The 15328-nt window shown below is 38.6% G+C and overlaps 2 long non-coding RNA genes across 2 annotated transcripts; both read left to right on the top strand.

Moving 5' to 3' along the window:
* The first annotated feature begins 829 nt into the window (after positions 1-829).
* Positions 830-1753, top strand: LOC129760330 (uncharacterized). Its single transcript, XR_008740324.1, has 2 exons — positions 830-991; positions 1569-1753. It is a non-coding gene; the product is annotated as an uncharacterized LOC129760330 (long non-coding RNA).
* A 12377-nt stretch (positions 1754-14130) lies between these two features.
* On the top strand, positions 14131-15064 carry LOC129760329 (uncharacterized). Its single transcript, XR_008740323.1, has 3 exons — positions 14131-14254; positions 14319-14394; positions 14452-15064. It is a non-coding gene; the product is annotated as an uncharacterized LOC129760329 (long non-coding RNA).
* The last annotated feature ends 264 nt before the right edge of the window (positions 15065-15328 follow it).

Genomic DNA, 15328 nt, shown 5'->3' with positions numbered 1-15328 from the left:
TGTCCAGGACGTGGTATTTTTTTCGCCGAACATTCTTGGATTGATGTTTTTGTTCGCCGCAGCGGGAATTTGGTTAGAAAAAACACAAAAATGTATCATAATCATAAACCGGAATTTCTTCGTGTTCCTCACCTGTACGCTTCCTGTGTTGATTTGTCCACTCTGGAAGTCAATTTGGTCCCAACAGCTAACGGCAGCAGCGAACTCGGCATCCGCATTACACTTCTGTTCATTGGAAATAGTTGGATAGTTACAAAAAATTTTGCTTACTGAAATGAATCGACTATTTTTTCGAAAATTTTGTGGCAGATTCGATCAATATAAAACGAATAAATTTATCAATTAAAATCTTATAATAAAAAGATTTAAAAATCGATTAAATCTTTTGTCTATTTGTGAATTAAATTTTTTAAGGTTCCTGTAGTATTATTTCTTTAAATTGAATTCAGAATTACAAATAGTTATTTTCCTCTTTTTTTCTAAGGTCTCTTATATCTTCACATATTAAATTTCAATCCTCTAAGCTTTGACCTGAGAAACCGCATTTAAACTGATGCAACGCCTCTACCAAATAAAAACTAATGAAGAATGAAGAAATAAAAAAACACACATTTCTGCAAAACGTTTTTTTCTTATCAATACGCAAAAATCAACAGCTTCAAAATTCAGCAGGATAGAAATTTCAAAACATTCAAAATCTTATGGCATTATTAACTCGAAATTTAAACAAGTTCAACCTAAACTCTTCTGGCTTTGAGCGCTTCCAATGCAATCAGACATTTCGTCCAGGATATCATCAACCATACCTACCACCTTATTCCAGATGCAACTTTAATCACTCAAGCGAAAAGTAAGATAGCCGAGCTCATGGAACTATACAACGGCGTAGAGGATAAACCAGACGATCAACTAACGTCGAGAGAGTACCAGTATGTTTTTTTGAAAGAATACAACGAAACCTTCAACAAACTTGGGAAAGATATGGGGAAGTGTAAGTAAAAGCAATTGATTTTGTTTGTGAATATTTCCTGAGACTTAAAAAAAAACAACACAAGTACCTACTAAGCACATATTTTCACGAAGTAGATAGAAATTCAAGATAAATATTATTGATTAATAAAATTTCCTATATTTTATACAACTTAACCTGAGTTTAAGCGTTGCGTTTCCATTTTTTATGTTTTATTCATCAGTTTCATGATTTAGTTTTATGAGATACAAATTTTGCAAATATCCATACACAATCTTACAGAACTCTCGGTTACTCTCAATATACTTAAACGAGCCATAGACTTCACCACATTATGCGCAAATTCGATGATTCCACCACGAATGTCTGCATCTATGATCGCTCACTTACGATACAAACATATTCCGCGCGAACACAAACGACTGAGACTTAGTAAATGACCTGAAACTTGTAGGTTTGCTTGTACAAAAAATTCCGATTCCGACCAACTTAACTCAAACCGATTGTGTGCTCATGGTACAAATGTGGTGACAATCCCTTTTTCCTTTTTGTTATTTACGATTGGTAAAACATTAAATAATTTAAAATTAATTTTCAGCAATCGTGGACAGCTTGCAAATCGAAGACCCGAATGTTTACAGTAGAAAACAAATCAAAGCCATGAGCCGACAAATTGTTGAAAAAAATTCCAAGAAAGAAGACTAAATAACTATGCTCTAATTTATAACTACCAGGATCGACGTAAGCCCTGTGTTGCATCGAAACAAAATTATTATCACTTCAGCTCGTTTACTACATTTTTCACACTGTATTTTATCAGGCTAATTCTGGAAACCTCCTTGATAGAGCTGCGAATAGTCAGAGTTATTCGATATTGATTCTGCTTTGAATGTCGATGTCATGCGATACTAAGTTTTGGTCAGTGAAATAAGTTTAAAATGTCATGACCAAGATGAATTAACAACATGCTTGATTCAACTTTTTCTTTTTGCAATCAAGGACTACATTTTAACAACTGTTATGCAACAAATAACGTTAAACCCTTCCCAACACAGCCTGAAAAAGAAATAGAAGGATGACCACGGTGTGTGATGCTAGTGTCTGACTGACATTCTCGATTGGTCATTCAATTCGTAGACGACTTTGATATTTTTCATCGACATTGACCTTACTAGACGTTCAGAAAAGGGGTAGGCTTAATAGCGGCACGTTATCCAGACAAACGGGTAAACTGTACTTATACCGTGGTGCCTAGAAGATGATACCAGTCTTTGAGGCAATAATTTGCAATGCAGTTCTGAAAAGTGAACTTTTCGAAACTGAAAACAGTATCGAAATGTGCTACTTGATCAGCAATTTCAGCCATTGGCATAATTTTTAACAAGCGGTTATTTGTCTTGAAGATTGGAAGGGTTATTTTATTTATTTACATAGTATTCCGTCTCACGACATAACTTGACGAACATAATTCCTTAAATTCACTCGGTCCATGGCAACCGTTCTCCAATTTCTCGGACACCCCACGTTCGCCAGATCACACTCCACTTGGTCTAACCACCTCGCACGTTGCGCCCCCGCTCGTCTTGTTCCTACCGGATTCGTAGCGAACACCTGTTTTGCAGGACAGTCGTCCGGCATTCTCGCAACATGTCCCGCCCAGCGTATCCGGCCAGCCTTCACCACCTTCTGGATACTGGGTTTGCCGTAGAGTCGCGCGAGCTCGTGGTTCATCTTTCGCCTCCACACTCCGTTCTCCTGAACGCCGCCAAAGATGGTTCTTAACACTCGTCGCTCGAATACTCCTAGTGTACGCAGGTTCTCCAGCAATATCCATGTCTCGTGCCCGTAGAGAACAACCGGTCTAATGAGCGTCATATACAGGTTACACTTGTAGCATTTTGATTTGGGCACCACTGACCCAGAGTTCGGAAACACATTTGCTGACTGCTGATACTTCAACGAATTAGCAGAGAAACCCGAGAGACGGGAAAAACTTCGATCGTCGACCGGTGAAATACCCAAGGAAAAAATGATAAAAGGGCAGCCGATTATGCGCGCGATCATCATTTAGTTTCTGGGCCTTCTCCCGAGTGCTCGACAGTGCGACCGTGTGTTTTTTTGTGCTGGTGAACAGTGACCATTGCTGCTGTTGGTGCCGTCTGTTCCTGAGATTTGTCTGCGGGACGATCATCCAGCCAAGCCATCTGGTGCAGCATGATGTATGGGAGAAGAGCGTGGGAGCGATCACGGGCCTCGTTCCACCCGTGTTTTGACCGCCTGGCGCGGAAAAGGCAATTTTCATTGCCATCATTTGGATTCTGAAAGAGGTCCAAATGAATTCGATCGCTCTCGCCAGCCGGAGCCTGACAACCGAAAAGGCCGCGTAAGTTTAAAGACTACTTGGATGTGTGGTGACTTTCTAAATAAACCGTGGTCTTCAACAGAACACCAGCGACCTTTTTTTACAATTGCTCTGTTTCCAAGAATGCTTGCCGAATCCGGATCAGCCAACGGAAGCCGCTATTGCTGGTTCTGAAGCCGATTCGTGAGCGCTCACGTGAAGATTTTTTTTACTTTGACCAAATTTGACCATTATTGTAATTTTGTGAATTGAAATGTTCATACTTAAATCGACAAGTGTCCTTAAATCAAGCTGCGGACCACGACTTCCCGCTAGCCGCCGGGCAACAACACGGAAATGTTGGCAAATTTTTATAACAAAATTTGGCGCTTAAGCCTTCATTTTTCTTGGACCTTTCGGTTAATAAGTTCGCAACAATTTCTAAATTTTGTTAATTTAGCAACATGAAAACGTTACACACTTCGTGCAAGGGCCAAGTCTTCTAGACTGCAGTTGCTTGTGGAGTCCATAGTAGGCACGACTTCTGCTGATAATTCGCCGCCGGATCTCACGGCTGGTGTCATTGTGTGCCGTCACCAGTGAGCCGAGATAGACAAAGTCTTCGACTATCTCCAGCTCGTCGCCGTCGACTGTGACCTTGATATTGATAGACAAGCGGGTTCGGTCTGTCTCGGATCCGCAGGCTTGTACTTCGTCTTGAACGTATTAATCATCAACCCAATCCTTCCTGTTTCACGTTTCAGTTTGCGGTAATTCTCCTCCACCGCCGCAGATTATCTGCCGACTATATCAATGTCATCAGCAAAGCAGATAAGTTGACTGGATCTGTTGAAAAGCGTGCCCCGCATTTCGCTCACCGCTCGTCGAAGAACACCTTCTAGCGCCACGTTAAACATCATGCAGGATAGACCACGTTAAACATCATGCAGGATGCAGGATAGATCATCTGCGGAAGACATCTACCGCAAACTGAAACGCGAAGCAGGAAGGATTGGGTTAATGATTAATACGTCCAAGACGAAGTACATGCTGGCCTGCGGATCCGAGACCGACCGAACCCGCTTGTCCAGTAATAACAAGGTCACGATCGACGGCGACGAGCTGGAGATAGTCGAAGACTTTGACTATCTCGGCTCACTGGTGACCGCAGACAATGACACCAGCCGTGAGATCCGGAGGCGAATTATCAGCGGAAGTCGTGCCTACTATGGACTCCACAAGCAACTGCGGTCAAGAAGACTTAGCCCTCGCACGAAGTGTAACCTGTATATGACTCTCATTAGACCGGTTGTTCTCTACGGGCACGAAACATGGATATTGCTCGAGGAGGACCTACGAACACTCGGGGTATTCGAGCGACGAGTGTTAAGAACCATCTTTGGCGGGGTACAGGAGAACGGAGTGTGGAGGCAAAGGATGAACCACGAGATCGCGCGACTCTACGGCGAACCCAGTATCCAGAAGGTGGTGAAGGCTGGTTGGATACGCTGGGCGGGACATGTTGCGAGAATGCCGGACGACTGTCCTGCAAAACAAATGTTCGCTACGAATCCGAGCGGGTTCGCAACGAGCGAGGTGGTTAGACCAAGTGGAGCGTATCTGGCGAACGTGGGGTGCCCGAGAAATTGGAGAACGGTTGCCATGGACCGAGTGAATTTTAGGAATTATGTTCGTCGAGTTATGTCGTGAGACGGAATACCATGTAAATAAAAAATAATGTTTAAGTAGTGTAAGAAATGATAAAACAATTATTTTAGGTAGGTTCTATTAGTGCTGATTGAATTTTATTTGCGTTAAAATTACTTCAAATCTTTTACATATTAATATGAAAGTAAAAATGTCCTTTAATATTAACCTCACATTACTCTTCATTAAGCTAACAAAAATAAAATGCATACAAATCTTTTAGTTCTATAAAATGATTTGAAGTTTTTACTGATTGTTAAATCAAGTAGGTATGCTTATGATTTCAATTTTCTATTGCTAAACGATTGATTCTTTTTTTTTTTTTGTCTTTATTAGTGACACTTTACACCTATGAGGCTATTCGTGAATGAACGATTGATTCATTTTAAATTTTGCACCTATGAAATGTTTGTTAAGATTTTCTGTCTCAGATATCTGCCTAATATAATCAAATAATTAGTATAGCTTCCGTGTTAGCTGCAACCATGGCCGTAGGAACGGGGGTGGTTTTGGGGGTTAAACCCCCGCCCCCCATAAGGATCCAAAACAGCAAGCAAGGTATTCTACTCTACACTCAAAATTTCAAATTCAGAGCCAAATTATGATAATAGAGTAAGGTTAATCAAGAGTAACAATCTAGATTAAAAACTTATGCCAAAACCTTAGAAGTTCATCCCAAGTCCAAAATTCTGCTACACTTTTTCAAAACTTTCTCTTTTGTTCATCGAAATTCAGGTCTGAATATTAAATTTTGAATTAAATTAATTCCATTTCGGAGGATCTGATTCCATAATTTCTATAACCAAAATTTTATTCCTATTTTCGTATTTCAGATTCTGTATCCAGTTCAGGATTCTTGATTTTCAGTTCGAAATTAAAAGCTGATTTGAAATCCTGGTTCAAATTTGTTTTTGCATTTCATATAAAATTTATATCATGTTATGAATGTGAATAAAGAGAAATTTTGGTTTTATATTCAAATTCAAAGTTCTTTAACTAAATTCTTACACAAAATTAAAAACTTCAAAGCTACGAAATGGCAATCCAAAATTGAAAAATCAGATGCAGATCTTTGTAAATTCATATTGTTATGCTGATTCACAATACAGATTGAAAATAAATTGTAAATTAATTTTACAATCAACATAAATTGTTGAGGAATTTAAGAGATCATGAACTTCAATCGCTTTTCTGAGCATTTAGACTTCGATGTTTCGAGCAACGTGTTCCGGAGAAAATTTTTAACTGTTTTAAGAACTGTATAGACCTGTGTTAATTTTTATTTTGTATTATAATTACTATTAAGTTATCATTAGGATCTACATATGATCCGTTGATTTTATTCTAATAAACAATAATAAACACTGTTACCTTTGGCTGAGTAGCTCAGCTATACAATGCAAATTAATTAGAAGACTAACCTCAGCCGCTCTCGCCTACCTGGTAGAACACACGGAACCCCTTTAGTTTCCCCTAGATCCTTCCCCTTTTCTTTCTTTCCTTTTTCAACACTTGTTATCTTCATTTTCTTAACCTATATTTTCACTTCTTCTGTCATTTTTTGTGCACACTTCCGACACAGTCTGTGCACAGTTTTTTCAACGCCAAATTTCAAACTAAAATCATTAATTTGGTTCAAGTTTGCATAAAGGGAACTTTGATCGAAAAATCTGCTGATTTGTACCTCTTACTTTTTTCTACAAAAAAAGTTTCGCTGACTGAATGTTTGAGTCAAGACCCATCTTTGGGTCACAGTTTAAAAATAGTAAATTTTATCTATTTTCATCAAAGATTAAAATCTTTGAATTTGCAAAATAGTATAGGAACATTGGGCTGGTTTGATTTGAGTATAGAATAAGTTTTTTTTAGGAAAAGGAAGACTCTCCTAAAAAGCTTATTTGATGCCCAAATCAACTAAGTTTGATCTACCAGCCTCCTAAACAAATTCAAAGATTTAACCATCGATGAAAGCGAATTTAGCTCACGGTTTTAGGTTTAGGACCAATCTTCTAAAGTTACAATTTAATATGAAAACTTTAAATCTTCAAGTACTTAAAAATGCATAATCATATAATCACAAACATATTTTTTTTTGTATTCGTGAATTGTTGGGCACATCTTCCCCCACCCCCACAAAAAAATATCCACCGAGTTAAATGTTGATGAATTTTAAAGTTTAATATGCACTGCTCCTCATACATACATTTATATAAGATTATGACTGGAATTATAAATTTATTGAAATTGGAAAGAATTAATGCTAAAACAGAATTTCTCACTTTCTATTCGTACAAACCGGCTGAAATTTGAACTGAAAATTTGACTAAAGTCTGTGAACGTCATCATTCTTTTGTTATATTTTTTGAAACCAGCTTTCAAAAGCCCTCGCCAACCACCATTCCTGCAAAGAATCATAAACAACAGTAGTCATTTTATCATATTATTTATTTCACATTTCTACAGTAGAGCAAGAACTTCTCTAGATTCGGTTAAGATATTTTGGTTCGTATTCGATCTCATACAGTTAGTTAGCAGTTTGCGTCGAGATAACTATTCGCTTTTCAATGACTTCATTGCACAATAATTGTTTTTTTTTAATTAAAATAGTTTACCGATTCATGTGCAAGTTACAGAGAAGACAACTTATGTTAAGCCGATAACCGAAAATAAAAGAATATGTAAGACTTACAGTGCCTTTATTGCTATATCGTTGGAAGTAACTAAAGAGAAAATACAGCATCACTTATCTATCATCACAAACAAAATAAATTGTAAAGGACGAAAACTGTGGTCTGTTCCAGTAAGCAGTACTACCAGCAGGAGGAACAAGCTATGGAAAGTTGCATTCCACTATATGCCATAATCGCTAAGATAAACATTATTTAACGAATTTTGCTCTTTGCACTTTTATACAGTTTCATCATCATTGGAATGATTATGGTACATTTACATATTTTATATGCTAAAAAGAACTCTATATTTGTCGCTCTTATTTACAATAGATGTAGGGTATCTTAGAATTATATTTGACTTGTATGTTACTCTCTATATCTTATTTCATCATGGCTTCATATGCATTAAGCTAGCTTTTTAAATTCAATTTTCAGTAAGCTCAAATAAGAGTGTCCTGTTTTTTTCTGTTTATTATCTACTATTTGCCTTCCCTAAACCATTTATGCCAGTTGGCCTAATCTGCAATCAGGTCACTCTGAATCCTTTCTAACTTTGTGGTTCAGGCTCTCCGCGGATTTCTCGACCTAAATTCTCGTATGGAAATGACTACGTATTATCTCAAGAAATAAAAGTGAAATCAGGAAACCTACAGAGTCTTGAATAAGTTTTATAGAGTTGGTTTGCTTTGCAAGCGATTTAGTTTATGTAGTTCTTGGATAACTGAGGATATTTATTCGAAGACTTTGAAAAATTAGAATCAGGAAAGTAACAAAACTAAAATCCGTTGAAAGCCTAGTAATCATCGGTTGTAGTAGCATGGGTTCACGTCTAGGTAATACACAAATTTATGAATTCGTAAGGAGACAGAATATTGGAATGTTTAGAATATTATAAGAGTTAATCGCTCAGCGAAAAATAAGACTGGGAAACGATCAACATACTCTTGACAGGTCAGAAAAACTAAATAAAAATAATTTATATCTGAAAAATGTAAAAAAGGATAAGAGGATTTGAGGAAGACAAGAACCATTTTATTACAAATTCAAGCATACATTTAGAATCGTAGCCAGTCCAACACAGATTATTTCGAATAAACTTCAACTCCGTGTCTATTACCGTTCATCCTGAGGTGTTTTGACATTCGTTCGTCGGATAACAGGTAGATAACATAAAAATTTAATATTAGAATAATTATTGTTTTTTTTATTTCATGTTTTAGAAACACCACTTTTGTGTATTGTCCCTACTTAGATTCCACAACTCACGAACCAATTAAAGCGTGTTTGATGGCTTTTCTAACATACGCCAATAGATAGCAAATTTATCTTACATATTATACTGACGAATAGATGAGATTTGTCTACTTATCAGGAATTTACTCGATTTGATTGAACCTGAAAATAGAATAAGTTACTGCAACTTTGAATACATATGAAGCGCATTTAATGATATCGCCGTTGATATTTGTTCTGTATATTTCTGTTTTTTTTTTTTCATTTCCAAACATTGTTCAACAAAATCATATAGGTATCTAGTTCATACATATATTCGACTTTATATCTGTTTTAAGAAGAACAAAATGCATTTAACAACTTCTTGAAAGCAAACACTAGAACCACAATAGTAGCTATAGGTAGTTAGGTAGATAGATATTTACGCATATTTTACGAGAGCGCATAACACTATTTTAGATGTATTTTATATATACGAATATATAGTACACTTTTTAGTGACAACAGATTTTAAAGATTATCTTCTATCGCTATGCACATGTTATGCGAATATAGTATTGTGTATTATCTTTCACGATTTTCATTTATTTTTGGGCGCAAACATGCTACTCTACTGTAATAATAGGGGCGTACCTTAAATCTGTAGCAATAAATATTATAGTTATGAGCTTATCGCCATTATCATCAGATTGAAGTGTAACAATGAGTACTCCCTTGCATTTATAGCTACGTATAGTCCATATTATTACAGCTATTGGTATCATTCGGCCCGTTTGTCTGGATCCGAATTGTCCCTTACAGAGCGCCAAATGGGTCTAACTGAACGTTGGTGTTTGCTGCAACCGGTTGCTGCGTAGTGGGTTGTATTAGAGAGGGTTGGCCGATGATTTGCTGCGATTGTTGCATCGGTGGCATCATTCCTCCGGCCATCGGCATTCCGCCGGCAGCTCCAGCCATCGGAGGCGCATTCATCATTGGTCTTATTTGCGGCATTCCTTGCTGCTGAAGGACATCAGAAGTTTGGTCATTAATCGTCATCATCTTGTAAATGCATATGTTTGAACAATTCTTATAAATAAAATTACATATACTCGTTTAAAAACCTTATAAATCGCGAGACAAGCAAATATAGCACAAAAATTTAGGTTAATATAATCGATGGAAACAAACAAATTAAAAAAAACGGATAATAATTCAGACATTTCGAGCGCTACTAGAATAAAATTTTATATTAGTAGGATGGTTCAGAAGCAGATGCATTGCTTTTATCTTACAGAAGTTACATTTAACATTTGAAATGCCAATCTATAAATTTCTTCAAATCAGTTTTCTGCTAAACAACTAAGCGAAGATCGCAAAACCTCGGCAACATTACCTTGATAGCCTTACTTTACCGTTTTTTTTTTTCCTTTATAACAACAGTCAAGAGAAAGCTATCCTGAGATCTTATCAATGCTCCGAAAATCGCTCAAAAAAAGCAATCAGGATTCGTTTCTAGCTAGAAAATGTCTTCTTTGATTACTGCGATATGCACGTGGTTAAGGTTAAGGTCGCATGTTTTCCAAAAATTAACACTAACTAGATACCAAAAAATCAACCGAGCGACATCGTGTGCTCCCTTTGCTAGTCGTCACGTGGTTGTCATGAATGTTTCAAATGGAAAATTTGAAGAAATGCCAGGACCGCATGTTGACAAAACCTGTTGCATGGACTCGGCACTTCATTGCGGTTAGGTTGTAGTGATTGGTACCTTCTACGTAAAGCGAAAAGTAAACAATCACCTGATAGCCTCCATGGATCGCTCAAACTGATATATATCAGTTGTGATTCTAGGAGGTTGAAAACCATCAAAGAAGGCAATCACCATCGAGATGCTCAATACTGATCTTCTTCTTCTTTCTTCTGGTTTCAGCAGGGGTCTGCTGATGTATTATGGACCGGTATCTCTGACCATATGTCCAGCTCAATACTGATAGTCTGTGTCCTTCCCTGCCACAGCTTGTTTTTTTCAGGAATGTTTCAAATATAGGAGCGTCGTTGTCATGCATAATTGTTTGTATGCTTTGGTTGGAGAAAAAAAAATTGACTGCTACGATTTTTTTGCCTCCGAATGCAGTTGAGCATGGCTCAGTGAAATTGAGTGATTTACGGATCATTGGAGCTTATTATTAGTTATTAAACTGTAGGTCCAAATTCCATTACGAAGAAAATATTGAAAATGGTAACTAAAAGATTGCTGGAAACAAGCAATACAATCTCGCTGTGCAGTTTTGAGAGTCTCCTTCTTAAAAAAAAATGAACCAATAACGACGCCGGCCAAGTCCGTGTAGTCGATAGAGGGAAAGGAAGTGCAGCACATGTGATGATTTGTTTTGCGGAGACCGGCTACGCCATCCATCCACAAATCTCACTCTGGTTATGTGGGAGTAAAGGGGGTGTGGCATCGAAATCACTTTGTTAAATGATGTGACCACTCAAAACTTATTCTCCTGATATCCTGAAAGCCTGAATTTCCTATTGAAACTATTTATTTATGTATTTATTTATTGATTTATTTATTTATTGATTTATTTATTTATTTATTTATTTATTTATTTATATATATAAAATAAAATCATCTGACAAGGATGTCTTAATGATCATCTTAATGTTAGTTGAACAAAGCATGATAGTTTTACTTAATTTCGTAGTTGATCACTTAATTCAGATGCAATACGGCGTCGAAAGGTTAAAGTGGATACATTAAAAGTCAAAGATAGTATAACAACTTAAGAAGCATATTATTGCTGAACGGAGAGGATCGTTGCTGCCATAACGCGTACTTCTCGATTCCAGAGATAACCAGTTTCTATTTCGTAGAGTTCGTTCTGGCGCATAAATATTACAGTGGGAAAGTAGTCAGGAGCAGTCAATTTCGTTCCCAAGAATTTTTGCCACGAACAGCGATTGGCCGATGGAACGACGATCCGACAGCGTATGAAGTCCCAGCAAGGCACAACGTTGTGCGTATGGCGGTAAATTTAAAGGATACAGCCAAGGTAGCTCACTGTTGATTCGGGCTGTGAACTAAGCTGAATGTTTGTGCCATTCTAAGGTTTCATTATTTATAACATTCTTCTAAAACTCCAATCCTCTTTTCTAAATTTATCTGGTGTGACTTAAACAATTTTGCCAATTCATTGATTGTGTGGTAGATTTGCATTTTGAAAATATTTTATATCAAACTATGCAATCGATGTGAATAGTCATAGTTGTCAACCAACCAAGCAAATGGAATAATCAAGATTTTTCTATTCAAGCCAGTTTCTGATGAACTTATTATAAAGATTCTTAGGTTACAACATCGGCGACGAGTCGAACCCATCCGGATATAGAATTAGGAAGGTGTGAAATATAAACCAATTCGGTGCAACTTATGAATATCAAGCTGATTGAAACATAACCATGTCAAGCCATGAATGTGAGAAGTGAAAGCTCAGTTCAATTATTAAAAAGTCTCAAAAGAGACTATGAAAAAGTCTCAAAGCAGGAACGTAAAAAAAGTCTCAAAGGAGACGTCAAACAAAAGTCTGAAAAGAAACGGAAAATTTTCTGATGAGAAGTAAAAAAAATCTTCGATGGAACGTATACAACTTTCAAAGGAAACGCTTAAAGTCCCAAAGTTTTTTTTTATTTTTAATCAACAACTTCTGCATCTTAGGTAAACTGTTCATTCCATAACAGCTCGCAAGTATTGAAGGCTGCTGATCTGGCGGATGCATGTGAATTGATAGATTCGGCCGTTTGTTTTCAAGGACGAATAATTGGTGATATGTAGTCGTAGATAATTTTATTACCATGATGAAGTTTACATTTTTAGCTCTTAAGAGACTTGTCTACGTCATAGCTATGAATGTTCCAATAGGAATAGGAAAGTGTGGGAGAAGTTTTTAACCAGACGCCATCTGGACGCCATATTTCGAAGTTTGTATGAAGACCAGCAGGTGATCCTATTCTGGTTAGTTCAGCCGAAACAAACTCATCTAAAACTGGGATTTTGTTCCGGAGTTTCAATTTCGGTTCAATCGATCGGGTACGCCAAGGAACTTCCTACGAAAAAGAAAACAGCCGTATTGAATTTCCCCTGAAAACAACGCATTCCAAATACGAGGGACAACTCAAGCTTCAGGGCCGATTTTCCAGAACCAAGTACAAGAAACTATCGATTCTGATTTTACTCAAGCCGCATCACCAAACCAGAGGTCCGTCATCGGTTACTGCGGCTCCTATAGGTTAGCCGGCTCTTATCCCTCTAAAAGAGGATGTCTTCTCGCAGACCAAACCATTCGAACCTCTTCTAAGCGATCAGTTTAAGAAGTTCAATCTGGAAGAAGAACTGTATTTAGGGGTCTCAACTTTACCCCCTGGTGGTGATGATTATTTGGAAAAATTTGCTGCGCAACGATCAGTTTCCTAGCTTGAAGGAAGGGTTTGATGTCTTCATAAGTGTCTACGAGAATGCAGTCGAGCCAATTGTTTTCAGTTTTATGCAGAGGCCCTGCAAGGTGAACTTACTGACATCAAGGCTGGTGTAACAGTTATTTTGTTGATGTATTCAGGATTATTTTGATCATAAGTTAAAAGCTGGAAATATTCTGCAAAATTGCTCTCAGTGTACATACTTAATGCCCATCGAGGTACCCCTCGTACGTCATGCACGAAAAAAGCAAAAGGCGATTTCGTTCGGTGTAGGAGACAGAAGAAAAAAGAAAAAAAACGACAAGTCATCGCGGAGCCAAAAAACGGAAAAAGTCGTGCGCGCGTGATCTCCTGTTGTGGCCTTTTTGAGGGCGAAAATTGTGTTTGTCGGTACACTGCCGAACGGAAGTGACCCCTGCTGGTATAGGCGAGCAGCGATTGGATCGAGGCTGCCGAAGGGTATTGTCATCCGCAAAAACACCGTGCAGCGTTTCGCCCCTGCCGCTTGTACCATAGGCGGAGTTATTGCTGCCTGGGAACAGCATCTTAAGGACCAGCACGTCGCTCAAACCGACACCACACCATCCGACTGTCCGCGTGGTCCGACGGAGAAAACATCCGGCTCAATTCGGATATCCACACTCCTCATTCCCGGAACCCAAAGCTTCAGCAGGAACCGGTGAGTTGCATGCAAAATTTTAGGCGGCGCGTGCTAATTATAATACATAAATTCTCCACGCGGTATATCTACAGGTTATTTCGGAGAATTGAGCGGAATCCCTCGTTCGACAAACTGCTGCAAACTGCAAGCAGCTGCTCATTTGGCCTAAAGCAGACCACTCATAGCAGGCCACGTATTTTCGGAAGCAACTGGTGAGTCTAACCTCAAAAGGTGGAATTCCAGCTAGAGCTAAGGCTTTCTCTCTTCTATCCTTAGATCCTGCGCACAAACTTAGCGGTCAAATCGTAGAACTGGGAAGAAGCAACGCAACACAACCAAGCCCCGATAAAGGGTAAGAAAATCGAGAGCCATTAAAAAAGGAAGCAAATTCTAACAGATGTATCCGCAGGGCTTTGTTGTGGCTCTGTCTTTTTGTTTATTTTCCCCAGCAGCTTCGGTCGGTGGTGTCGGCATCAGACGTCGCTTCCAGTGAGACAGCTTGGTCCTGGCGTAAGAACGCTCCACCAACTTCAACAAGTCCGGTTCCCGGTGACTTGGTTGGCCATCCCTGGTCCTTCGTCGGCATCATCCAGCAGCGTTCGGAAGGGCGGTACCCAGCGTTTGCTTGGCCCTCTTAGGCCATCACACAAAAGGTTCTGAAGCACCGGGACCGGAGAGCTGGTTCGAACCAAGGATCGCAGGAGAGCACAGTATTCATCCAGCAGCGTTCGGAAGGGCGGTACCCAACGCTTGCTTGGCCATCCCAGGCCATTGAGCAACTGATTCAACAGCAGATGGGACCGTGAGCCGGTTCGAAGCACGGATTGCGGGCAAGCAGTCATCACGAACACCGTTGGAAGGGTGTCATTCAGCAACTAGGAACGTGGGAGGAACTGAATCGTAGAAAGCCTGCACCAGAAATGAACCCAGCTGATCTGGAAATCCGGGATTCACTTCTCACCTCTCCAGGCAAGAATTTCGGACGGTGCATGTGCTGACGTCATACGATGACAAAAAGTGAGTAGCAAATGATCACCCTGAATACATAAAAATGATGAAAATTAGTTTGTTGTGGCCCCATATTTTGTTTGAGAACCTTCTCGTCCCCTTCTCAGCATAGATTCTTCTCATGTCTGTGAAGAATAAGAAATTAGCTTACACTGGTTCAGACAAAAAATAATGTTTTTATTTAAAATTCAAAAGAAGGGGAGATGTGGTAGATTTGCATTTTGAAAATATTTTATATTAAACTAAGCAATCCTTGTGAATAGGGAGAGTTAGTTGTC

Source organism: Uranotaenia lowii, unplaced genomic scaffold (assembly GCF_029784155.1).
Source record: "Uranotaenia lowii strain MFRU-FL unplaced genomic scaffold, ASM2978415v1 HiC_scaffold_576, whole genome shotgun sequence".
Lineage (NCBI taxonomy): Eukaryota > Metazoa > Arthropoda > Insecta > Diptera > Culicidae > Uranotaenia > Uranotaenia lowii.
This window is presented reverse-complemented; position numbering and strand designations above follow the sequence as displayed.